This window comes from Macaca nemestrina, chromosome Y, assembly GCF_043159975.1.
Source record: "Macaca nemestrina isolate mMacNem1 chromosome Y, mMacNem.hap1, whole genome shotgun sequence".
NCBI lineage: Eukaryota > Metazoa > Chordata > Mammalia > Primates > Cercopithecidae > Macaca > Macaca nemestrina.
In genome coordinates, this window is record NC_092146.1 from 8,998,794 (window position 1) to 9,009,498 (window position 10,705).

A 10,705-nucleotide genomic window follows, 5' to 3' on the forward strand; every position below is an offset into this window, starting at 1 on the left:
GGGTGCTGTCTTCCTGACCTGATCAGTTCTAATCAAAGGCCCTGTTCCCCATCCAGAAGCCAGCCAATTGACATTTCTATATGCTGAACTTAAAGTGTATTTTAGATGGTGGAGTGAGGATGGCAGTGATGATTGAATGAATTTCCTGGTTTGCAGTTTTTAGTGACTCTGGTGTTGCCATCAATTGTTAAAGGCATTAAGATGACTGTTTAAAATGTTGGTACTGAGTCATCCAGCTTCAGATTACAAGGTTTGGGGACAACTGGGCAGTTTTAGTTTTCAGTGGTGCTAAATCACTATAGGGGGACACAATGTTGAAATTTTAGTTTGGAGAGTTGTAGTTTTATATTGAATAAAATGAGAATTGAAAATGTAGACTAATAAAAACTTGTAAGATATCTCATGTGGGTGCTCTATAGTTTTCCATTGAAACACAATTCTGTAGTTACTTCTCTTGACTCTTGTTTACAAAATAAGTCTGGTCTTACTAGTTTTGTCATTATTTACCTAAATGCAGTAACAGTGGTCATTGACCACAAAGACCTTTATTTATTTATTTATTTATTTATTTCTTCATTTATTCATTATTTACTTTTTAAAATTAGACACAGCATCTGGCTCACTGCAGCCTCAACGTCCTGGACTCAAGTGACCCTCCCACTTCAGCGTCCAGAGTAACTGAGACCAACATGCCAGACTAATTTTGTATTTTCATTTGTTTGTTTTTGGATATTTGTGATCTCCTGGGCTCAAATATTCCTCCCACCTTGGCCTGTGAGAGTGCTGGGATTACAGGTATGAGCCACCATGCCTGGCCACAGAGGCCTTTCCAGTTTCCTTTGTGAAAACTTTCTATAATTAGTCTCAGATTATATTTTGTAAAACTTTGAGACTAGATGCCAAGCCAGGAAATTGCCACCAGTCTTTTCTGTGAGAACCTGTATATTGGGTTGAATTCCTCTCCTCTCAAAGTCACCAAATATTGTGAGGTTCCAGAACTTGCCCATTCTTTCCCATCGTTTAGTCTAAGAACTCCATAAACAATTATGAGGCTGTTTTTACCAACAGGCCTTTGTAAGTTCCCACTGTCAACTTTAGATTTTAATGCTACCTGGTTATATCTGATTCTATGGAAATCATTCTCAAATGTATTTGATATTTTAGAAAAGGTTTGGTAATAAAACCAGTTTACAATAACGTTCTGTTAAAAAAAGGACACTTTTTTACTGAATAGCAGAAATGCCTCTGTTTTCATAAAAATGTTTATAAAATATTAAATGTTGAGTAAATGTAACACAGCTCAATTAGTGAATTAGCAAATCCAAGAAGAATGCAAATGTATTCTCTTTTTTCATGTTTTTTTTTTTTTTTTTTCTTTTCACTGAGAGTCTCCCTCTTTCGCCCAGCCTGGAGTGCAGTGGTGAGATCTCAGCTCACTGCAACCTGTGCCTTCTGGGATCAAGCAATATCTTTTCTCAGCCTCCTGTGTAGCTGGGGTTACAGGTGTGCACCACCATTCGTGGCTGAATTTGTATTTCTAGTAGAGTTTGGGTTTTGCCATTGTGGCCAGACTGGTCTGGTCTCAAACTTCTGAATTCAGATGATCAACCTGCCTTGGCCTCCCAAAGTGCAGGGACTATAGACGTGAGCCACTATACCTGGGCAACAAATATATTCATACACTTACACCATAACAACTCGTGATAATTTAAAATAATTTAATAATTTAATTTTTAATTTTAAATAAATAATTTTAAACTAATCTCATTTGCTAAATATTTGCATGAGACATGTGAACTTGGTCATCTGTTTCTGGGATTTTAGGAGTATATAATTCACAATAGTGTTCATTTGTCTCTAAACCAATTAGAATACCACCTTTTTAAGTGATATTCAAAATTAACATGTTAATAACATATATGGTAGAAATATAACACACACAAAATGCATATGCAAAAGATACAGATAATGGCAAACAAATTTGATAATTCTCCTAAAATTTAGTCATGAATAAAGCAATACAGTAATGTAAACCTCACTGGTTTTTATCCATTATATATTTTATCTAAATTGTGCTTCCAAAAAATGAGACAAGTTTATCTACTCAACAGGAGGTCTAATACCTTTTCTCTGTATTGGTAAAGAAGAATTTGCTGAGATTATTTAGCCCTAACATTTAATCTAGGGAGTCAGAGGACTACATTTTACCCATAGGATACATTCAATGACAGTCTGGATGTCTTCAAAACCTGGGTAGTTAAAATTCTCAATCTCTTCTAATGAGCCATTTTTCTTTTCCACTTCCATCAGATAATTTTTTGGAAGGTGGGCAAGATCCTTGAATCTCTCAAGAGCCTCTGATTTTGAGACTCTAAATTTCTCATGACGATAGTGGGTTGAGTGGCTGAAATAGAAAGAAAAAGACTTGTTTAGTGGTAGACAGAAGGATGGAAGATGAGAGACTTGAAGTGGAATATGTTAAAGAATTCAAGGGAGCTCAATGGAAGATAGATGATAGTAAAAGGACAAGCAAGGATCACGAATAATAGGAAGGAATACATGAAAGATGCACCAGTGTAGGGAGATGTTAAGTTTCTCAAAGATCATTGAAGTTCCAGATTACCCTACAACAGCATTGCAACAACAAGGATGCCTATTTAGCAAAGCCTGAATCGACCAGCGTTCAAGAAGATGGGTTTCAGTTGACTGAGAGAATCATGTGCAGAAGCAATAATCCAAATAAAGAGCAAAGAGATGTCAAACAGCTTCAAATGAGATAAGGATAGAGTTAAAGAGATATAAAGATAGAGATAGAGACAGAAATAGAGATGCAGACAGAGACAAAGAGGGACAGAGAGATAGAGATAGGCATAGATAGACATAGATATAGATGTAGACCTTGACATAGACATAGACATAGTGACAGAGACAGAGAAGGTTCCAGGCAAATGGGAAACATCCCATTAAGGAAAATTGGTCTCAAACATAGGGAGTCTTTAAATAATGTCCACTCCGGAAATATGCTAGAAAGAAGGGAACCAAACACATGATGTTGCTCTGCTACTTGGATTGCTGGATCATATGATGGGTGGTTCTGCTTGTAGATTTCTTAGGAGTCTCCATACTTAAATGGACATAAAGCCCTGTGTAAGGCCTGCACTAATTTACATTCTCACCCAAAAGAATGCACGTATATCCTTTACTCTGCAACCTCACCAGAAATATGTTTCTTTTGTCTTTTGGATAATAGCTATTCTGACTGAAATGAGATGACATTTTGTCGTGGATTTGATTTGCTTTTGCCTTACGTATTAGGGATGATGAGCACTTTGTAGTATGCCTGCTGGGCAACTGTGTGTTTTACGTAAACAAATGAATATTCATGTCTTTAGCCCATCCAGTTTCATGCTCTTTAGTCATTTGAGTCCCTATGTACTGTAAGTATTCACTCATTGTAAGATGTATGGTGATCCAATAATTTCTCCCATCCTGTAGGATGTCTCCTCCCTCTGTTTAGTTTCCTGTGTTCTTCTGAAGCACCTTAGTTTGATATAACCCCATTCTCTGTTTTTGAAGTTCTTTACTGTTCTTTTGCAGTCACTTTGAGATCATCATTACCAACACCATTGTCATGGAGCTTCTTCCTTCTGATTTCCTCTGGTGTTTCTATCGTTGCATGTATGACATTAAGGACTGGTGAGAAATTGTCTACTCTTTTATTTTTTATTTTTGTGGTAGAATTTTGCTCTTGTTGCCCTAGTTGGAGTTCAGTGGTGTGATCTTGGTGCACTGCAATCTCTGCTTCCATTGTTGAAGAAATTCTTCTGCCTCAGCCTCCCAAGTAGCTGGGATTACAGGTGCCCACCAACACTCCTGGCTACTTTAGGGTATTTTTAGTAGAGACAGGGTTTTGCCATCTTGGACAGCCTGGTCTCAAACTCCTGACCTCATGTTTGAGACTAGCCTGCCTCGGCCTACCAAAGTGCTGGAATTACAGGCATGAGACACCACGCCTGGCCAAAATAATCTAATTTTAAAATCCTTTACGTAGACATTCAGGTTTTTCTTCGCCTAGTTTATAGAAAAGACTTGATTTTGCATTGTGCGTTCTTGCTTCTTTGGGAAAAGTTCATGAGAGGCAAAAGCAGTGATATAGTTCTGTGCTCCTATTGTTTTTCTATAGCTCATCTACCTTCTTTTCCTTTCTTCTGTGCTATTTTAGGTAAAACTTTGCAGTATATTGTAAAGTTAGGCAGTGTGCTGCCTCCAGCCCTATGCTGTTTACCGGGTTGCTCTGGCTCTTCAGGATCTTCATCGATTTCATAGCAAATTTAGGATTTTCAGAGTGTTTTTGCATGAGGAATGGATCACTGATATTTACACAAGCGTTGCATAAAATCTGTAGATCATTTAGGTAGTATTGATAAACCCTGTATCCTGGAGGGAGAGGACTCCCAAAGTCTTATGCTAAGCATACCCTTCCACATACCACCTCCTCTACCATGCCAGGAGGCATTCCTTTAGGAGGACGCCAATGCAATGCTCCTTAGTGATCACTTCCTTGCAGAAGTAAGTGTTGTGACAAAAGGAAAACTTCATTCTGCTGCCAGGACCCAGGATGGCCGAGTTCCTCCACCTGCCTGGCTAAGAAGGAGAAAGAGGAGAGACTCAAAGCGACCATTTCATCTAGATGGGTGAGGTGGCTTGCTAGCTGGGGTGAAGCAAGCTTTTCTTCTTCTCAGCTCTCCTGCTGAGACACCCGGAGGTACCAGGGGGACATCAGCCTGACTCAGAAACCCGACCTCTTCTCCAGACCGAGTCTCCACAGCCTGACATGCAGTTCCATCATGTAGCTAAACAGGACTTCATGTTGTGTGATCCGGGCTGACTTCTGGATATGCACATTGGGTTTCTGGCATGAGCCTGCTGGAAACAGGCATGGGGAGTGGGGATAGTTTCATGGCTGGCATGGCCATGCAGACTCCCCTTCCTCCAGGGACTTTCCAAGAGAAAAGTGCCCTTCAACAGTCTGCTGTGTGTGAAGGGTCCTTGGTGCCGTTATTCTCCATTGTTAGTGATGATCTGGGCTACCCCTTCCCTACCACGTGCTCTCACAGCACCCGCAAACAAGCTGCCCTCCTATCTACAAGAGCCTGGACTTGGTTTCTCCTTTGTCCTCCATCCCCTGTCTTCTGTCTGACCCCCTGCAGCTCTGGCCTGGCCCCACCCCATCTTGCCTTGAGAAGCATAACACCCAGCCCCAGCTGCCAGCCATCCCGAATGGGCAGCTGCAAAGTTTAGGATCTGGTCTAGAAACTGGGGATGCCCTGGGGCCTGGGGTGTTCAGATAGCCAAGCTCCAAGAGTTGGATGTCGAGAGAGTCCGTTGCTGGCTGGGGCCAAGGCCAGGCTGTGCCCTCTGGTGCTTCTGCCACTTCTCATCGACCTCCTCCCTGGCCACGACCTTGACCATCGCCATTATGTTGTCCACCACCAGCACTGCATCACCCCCCAAGGCTGCCTCTTTGCTCTGCACCCCAGATGCCCTCCCCTGCCTCTAGGCTGAACAGGGGCACCCTCCTCCAGAGCTCCCACATACCATGGCCTACTCCTCCCACCCCACACCACCGCAACCCCTGGCCTCTGGGGGCTGCTCCCCTGGAGGTCGGTGGGCGTCCCCTGCTGACAATCCTTTGCCACACATACGTTGACCCAGGGTTCCTGGGAAGCCCTGCCAGGCCCACAGCCCGCTGCACTGACTGTGGGACCCTGGGCCACAGCACGGTCTGCTGCGTACAGAAGTCTAGGAGCCATAGGCCAAAGTCCTGGTCTTGCAGAGCCCTGCCAGCAAGCATCGTGGGTGCCTCTGTGCTTACAGGAGCCTCGGGCTTGGCAAGGCAGTGCACAACAGCATCCACACATGCCATCCATGGGCATCCCTAGCTGCTGGCCTCCGGTGTTCACCGGGCACTGGGTGAGAGGTCCTTCAGAATGCTCCTGGGAGTTCAGCATGGTATCATGCTCAGGGAGGAACTATGGTACTGGGAGACTCTATTTGCCTAGACCTGCCAGAGTCCCTGCAGGATTCCTGGCCTCAAGAGCAGGGGAATTCCACTGTACAAGGCGACTTTCCTCCCACACTCCTGCCCAGGCCCAGTGCCCCAAGATGCCCAAGCAACCAGCGCTGATCCCTCTCTCTCTCCACTAGATCGGCAATATGCAGTACCATCTTTCTGGCCTGCCAAAGGAAGAGAGATGTTTCATGCGTTCACTGTGGATCAACGGCTTGCAACTGTCAGGATGCCGGTTAGGGCATGGGACATCCAAGCACCCAATTCCAAAGTGCACAATGCCGGCGCCACCTGGCACAAGCTCTGATGGCTTCTCGCAGGAGGTTTTCCCCAGGAGGGTGGAACTGCAGGCCACCAGGGTGCGGGAAGCCTCAGAAGATGCCCACCGCCCTCGCACTGATCAGCCTCAGAGAGAGGCTGGGTTTTTCCAGCACTTTCGGCATCCTTTAGGTATAGTACGGATGTGACATCTCACCCCGCAGTTGGCCATCTGTGGTTCCAAAACCAGATGCATGCGCCGTGAGGGCCCCGTGACCCAGAGGCTGTTTGTCCTACTCTAAAGCAACTTTGTTTTCTATTTCTGTGGTCAGGTTGGTCTCTCAGCAAAAATACAAAGACAGCGAGGTTTTTGGATGTTGTCTATAAAACAGGCTGGGTTTTTAATGTGTCTGTACTGAATTACGGGAAGAGACAGTAAGGAAGGAAATCGCTAGTGTTATTTAGAAACTCATTTTTGTAAACTCATTGTCTGTTTCATGAGGATTCTTGCTTCTACTGTCAGCCATGTCTGACAGGTGGGCAAGTTGTGGGACAGCGAGCTAGGGTGCCTCATGTGCACTTTTTTATTAAAGCAGTTTTCCTTTGTGCATGTGGCCATAATTTAAATAGACAGGCAATCTACTTAACCACGGTGATTAAAAACTTGTCCTTTCAGTTAGCACATGTCAGATTTCTAGTTTGCTTGACAGAAATTATGGATATTTTACATAAAATGCGTTACTTTAGTGTACGTAGAAGTCTGGGACCATGAATAATCACAGTTTAAATTTCCCTCTGTAAAGCCTTGAATTGTCTCCCTCCTTACATGACAGGATTTGAAACTTGTTTCCTGTATCTCTGGCATAGTAAATAATTTAATCCGAATAAGTGAGTGCAATCAAGATAAATGGCAATAGCCTAAAACAGAAGCAAAATAAATGTGCTTAAGTTATTTTATTTACCTGGGACACTGACTTACTCTTGTAATCCTGGCATTTGGGAAGGTGAAGGTGGGAGGATGGCTTGTGGTCAGGAGATGGAGACCAACCTGAGTAACATAATGAACTCGTTTAATCTGTTACCATTTTGGCACCAAGGACTCGTTTAGTGGAAGATGATTTTTCCCCAGATTAGGAGTGTGTAAAGGGAGAAGGCTGTGAGTTGGACACGTTGGGGAGCCTGGAGGGCGTCAGGGTTCCAGTGCTCACGGGTTGTGGCGGGGCTGCGGGTCACAGCAGTGTGACGGGGGTGGGGATTGGGCAGCGGATCTGTGAGGAGGACAGGGCGTGGCAGCGGGAGGATAAGTAGGACGGTTTGCAGATGAAACTGTTCCACCTCAGGTCCTCCTCAGATATTACATTTTCCCAAGGAGAGCGCCACCTAGATCTTTCGCAAGCGCAGTTCACAGTAGGGTTCCTCCGCTGATCCCACAGGTGGCGCGGCTCAGGCAGTGCGAGTGGTTCACCATCCAGGTTGCCAACCGAGCAGAGACAGGTACCCGCTGGAGGCTAGTGTTTGGGGATCTCTGATCTCTCGTATATTTGAAATCACTAAAAGTTAGTAAAATATTTAAAATATTATCCCCAAGAAAGCATGTACTTGAATTAGGTTAATTTAGTCATATATCAAAATATCAGGCTTGGCGTGGTGTTTCACCCTTGAAATCTCATCGATTTTATAGCCCCATGCCAGCAGTTCACCTGAGCCCAGGAGTTTGAGACCAGCTTCGGCAACATGGGGAAACCTGTGTGTATTCACGCACACACACACACACACACACACGGACACACACGCACATACACATACACACACACACACAGCTAAGGTTGCGAGCGCCTCTACTCGCAGTTACTTGGGAAGCTGAGACTTGGCACCATCACTTGAGGCTGTGTGGAGGACGCTTCAGTGAGCAGTGCACTTTGGCTAAAGGAAATTGAAGGTTCTCGAGGTGGGGGCGAGGGGCGGGGGGCGGGGGGCGGGGGGAAAGACAAGAAAACAAACAAAATCACATTGTACCTCCCAAATGCATAATTTTCAAATTAAAGTGTTTAAATAGGCTTCCTGTGTATTGCAACTTTAGAAAATCACAAGGCTTTTCTTATCTGATTTTCACAAGCAAGTTTTTGTGAGGTACATAGTAAAATGCAGCGTTTGTCCATGAAGTCAGTGCTTCTTTTGCTCTGTATGTTACACATTTTTCATAGTTCAAGTAAGAAATACTAAAAAGATGTCAGCCTCTGTAAGGGTACTTCACTTGAGTTTTCAACACCGTATGTAATAAAATTTTATCTTTTGGGCTTCCTTATCGTTATCTAAATATAGATAATTTTTTACCATTTACAGCAAAATGATGGAAGTGAATCAGCCTGGCAAGCTGTTCATTTGTGGTCTAAGTAGAGAAGCCAAGGAAAGGATGCTTAAGGCAGTATTTGGGAAACATGGTCCCTTATCAGAAGGTAACTCTTAACACCAACATCTATTTTTGGGTATTCTGTATACATATATTTTTACAAGTACAAGTAAACATATACTCAATATATTTGCTTGAATATATGCGTCCAAAGTGATTTTTTGTTGTTGTTTTTAAACTGCTGTTTTAAGTTTCAATTTGATATTTGAAAAAATATCATGGCCTGCAAGTGAAGGGTCTGTGGTAAGGGTCACCTCCTACTGTGAAAGGAAAACAAGCAAAAGTACATTATTTGTGCAGGTAGCGAACAAAATGAAGTAAAATAGGCACACTATATGGGTGACTTAGTATTAAATCACAGTAATGATATAAAGTGCATTTTTTTTTTTTGGTTTGATGTAACTTTCAGATGGTTAGTACTATGGTTATTCCGTTACATAAATGTAAAATGTTTTCATATATTTTAGTTCTTTTGAAGAAAATCGAACCGACAAGTGCAGAGGCTTCACATTTATTCCTTGTGAGAACGCTGCAGATGCTAAGAATGCTGCCAAAGATAGGAATGGAAAGGTAAGGGTCCCTAGTGAATAATATCCTAACTCCGTTTTTCAGTTAACAGTATTAGTAGGTCTTTTTAGTAGGATTAAACTTTTGAAGATAGCAGAATGCCACATGAACTGAAATGCTTTAGCCATCCTCTTCCTTTTGCCATATAAATGCAAGTGTAGTTGAAACGATATAGGAATGCACATTACATAAATTAGTATATGGTAATCCAGTTTCCATGTTTGTATTTCAATAGGAGTGTCAGCAGGTTTTCAAAGCTTACAAAGAGCGGTACAACTTAGAAGAAATCCTCAGGAAAATGAGAGAAAGCAGTCAGTATCTATTAAATGCTAGTAATGGAATTATTTCCAATTATAGAAATAATTGTGTAGCATATACACACTGTGGATAGACACTGAGTCTGACTTACCAGAAAGAAATCTTCTGTAGAAGACACCTAGACAGACTCACGTGATGGAAACATTCTTCCCCACTCTCTGAAAGTACATTCTAGAGAAAGTATATTTAAAGAAGGCGTTTTCATTTAAGGAAGTGTTAAGAAGTTGAAAATAGAAAATAATCTGAGGACATTGAAGTTGGATAACAGAACAACTAACTGGCATTTTTACCCCATCGTTGCCCTTTTCTCCTAAGAATGTCTTTAGTCATCAGAGTGGTTTATGTAACATGCGTACGTAATTACTAGTTTTCCCAGTGTATTGGATAACTTGTTTTGATGCCATCAATGGTCTCTTGTCCTATTGAGTCTTAACAGTCAAGGGATTGTTTGTTTATTACAGCTTTAAACTCTTCTGTAATACTATTAACTACAGAATTCCTTTACGTTGCAGTCAAGATCATTCCATTCTGGACCCTTTGGAGCTTTTTGTTTTATAACATTATCACAATCTGATTGTAGTTTCTGTTACCCCTCATGCTCTCTTGAATATGCTTTCTTGAACTGCGTGAGCATTACTGTTCTCTGTAAATGTCTCAGAAATAACAATTTACGCTTCAAAAACAACTTAGAATTTATAGTTTCTTCTTCATCCTATATAGCAGGTATTTTGTACTCCCTGTACCATGTATATCATATCTCTTGATTGTTAAATTGCCTTTAGTGTATACTTAAATTTTCCTAGTTGCTTATATTTCTGTCACATGTAGCACACTTCCCAGTACATAGCAGACAGAACATGTTTATTTATTCTTCCACTTTTGTATCTGAAGGTGTGGTAGAACCTGAGAGTTTCTTTTGGTTCATTGCATGGTGTCAGGACTGGAGGTGTTTCTGACTTATGTATAATAATCTGTGATAATATTTTTCCACTAGTTTTCAAGCAGAAAACAGGCAATTTTTGTAGATGTGATTTCTAAATTACTTCATGTCACAAGGTTTATTGTGTGTGTGTATATATATA

The 10,705-nt window shown here is 42.0% G+C and overlaps 1 long non-coding RNA gene across 1 annotated transcript; it reads left to right on the forward strand.

The window, feature by feature from the left end:
• The first annotated feature begins 5,285 nt into the window (after window positions 1–5,285).
• LOC139360986 (uncharacterized) lies at window positions 5,286–9,312 on the forward strand. Its single transcript, XR_011618571.1, has 3 exons — window positions 5,286–6,520; window positions 8,672–8,784; window positions 9,206–9,312. It is a non-coding gene; the product is annotated as an uncharacterized lncRNA (long non-coding RNA).
• Window positions 9,313–10,705: the final 1,393 nt, after the last annotated feature.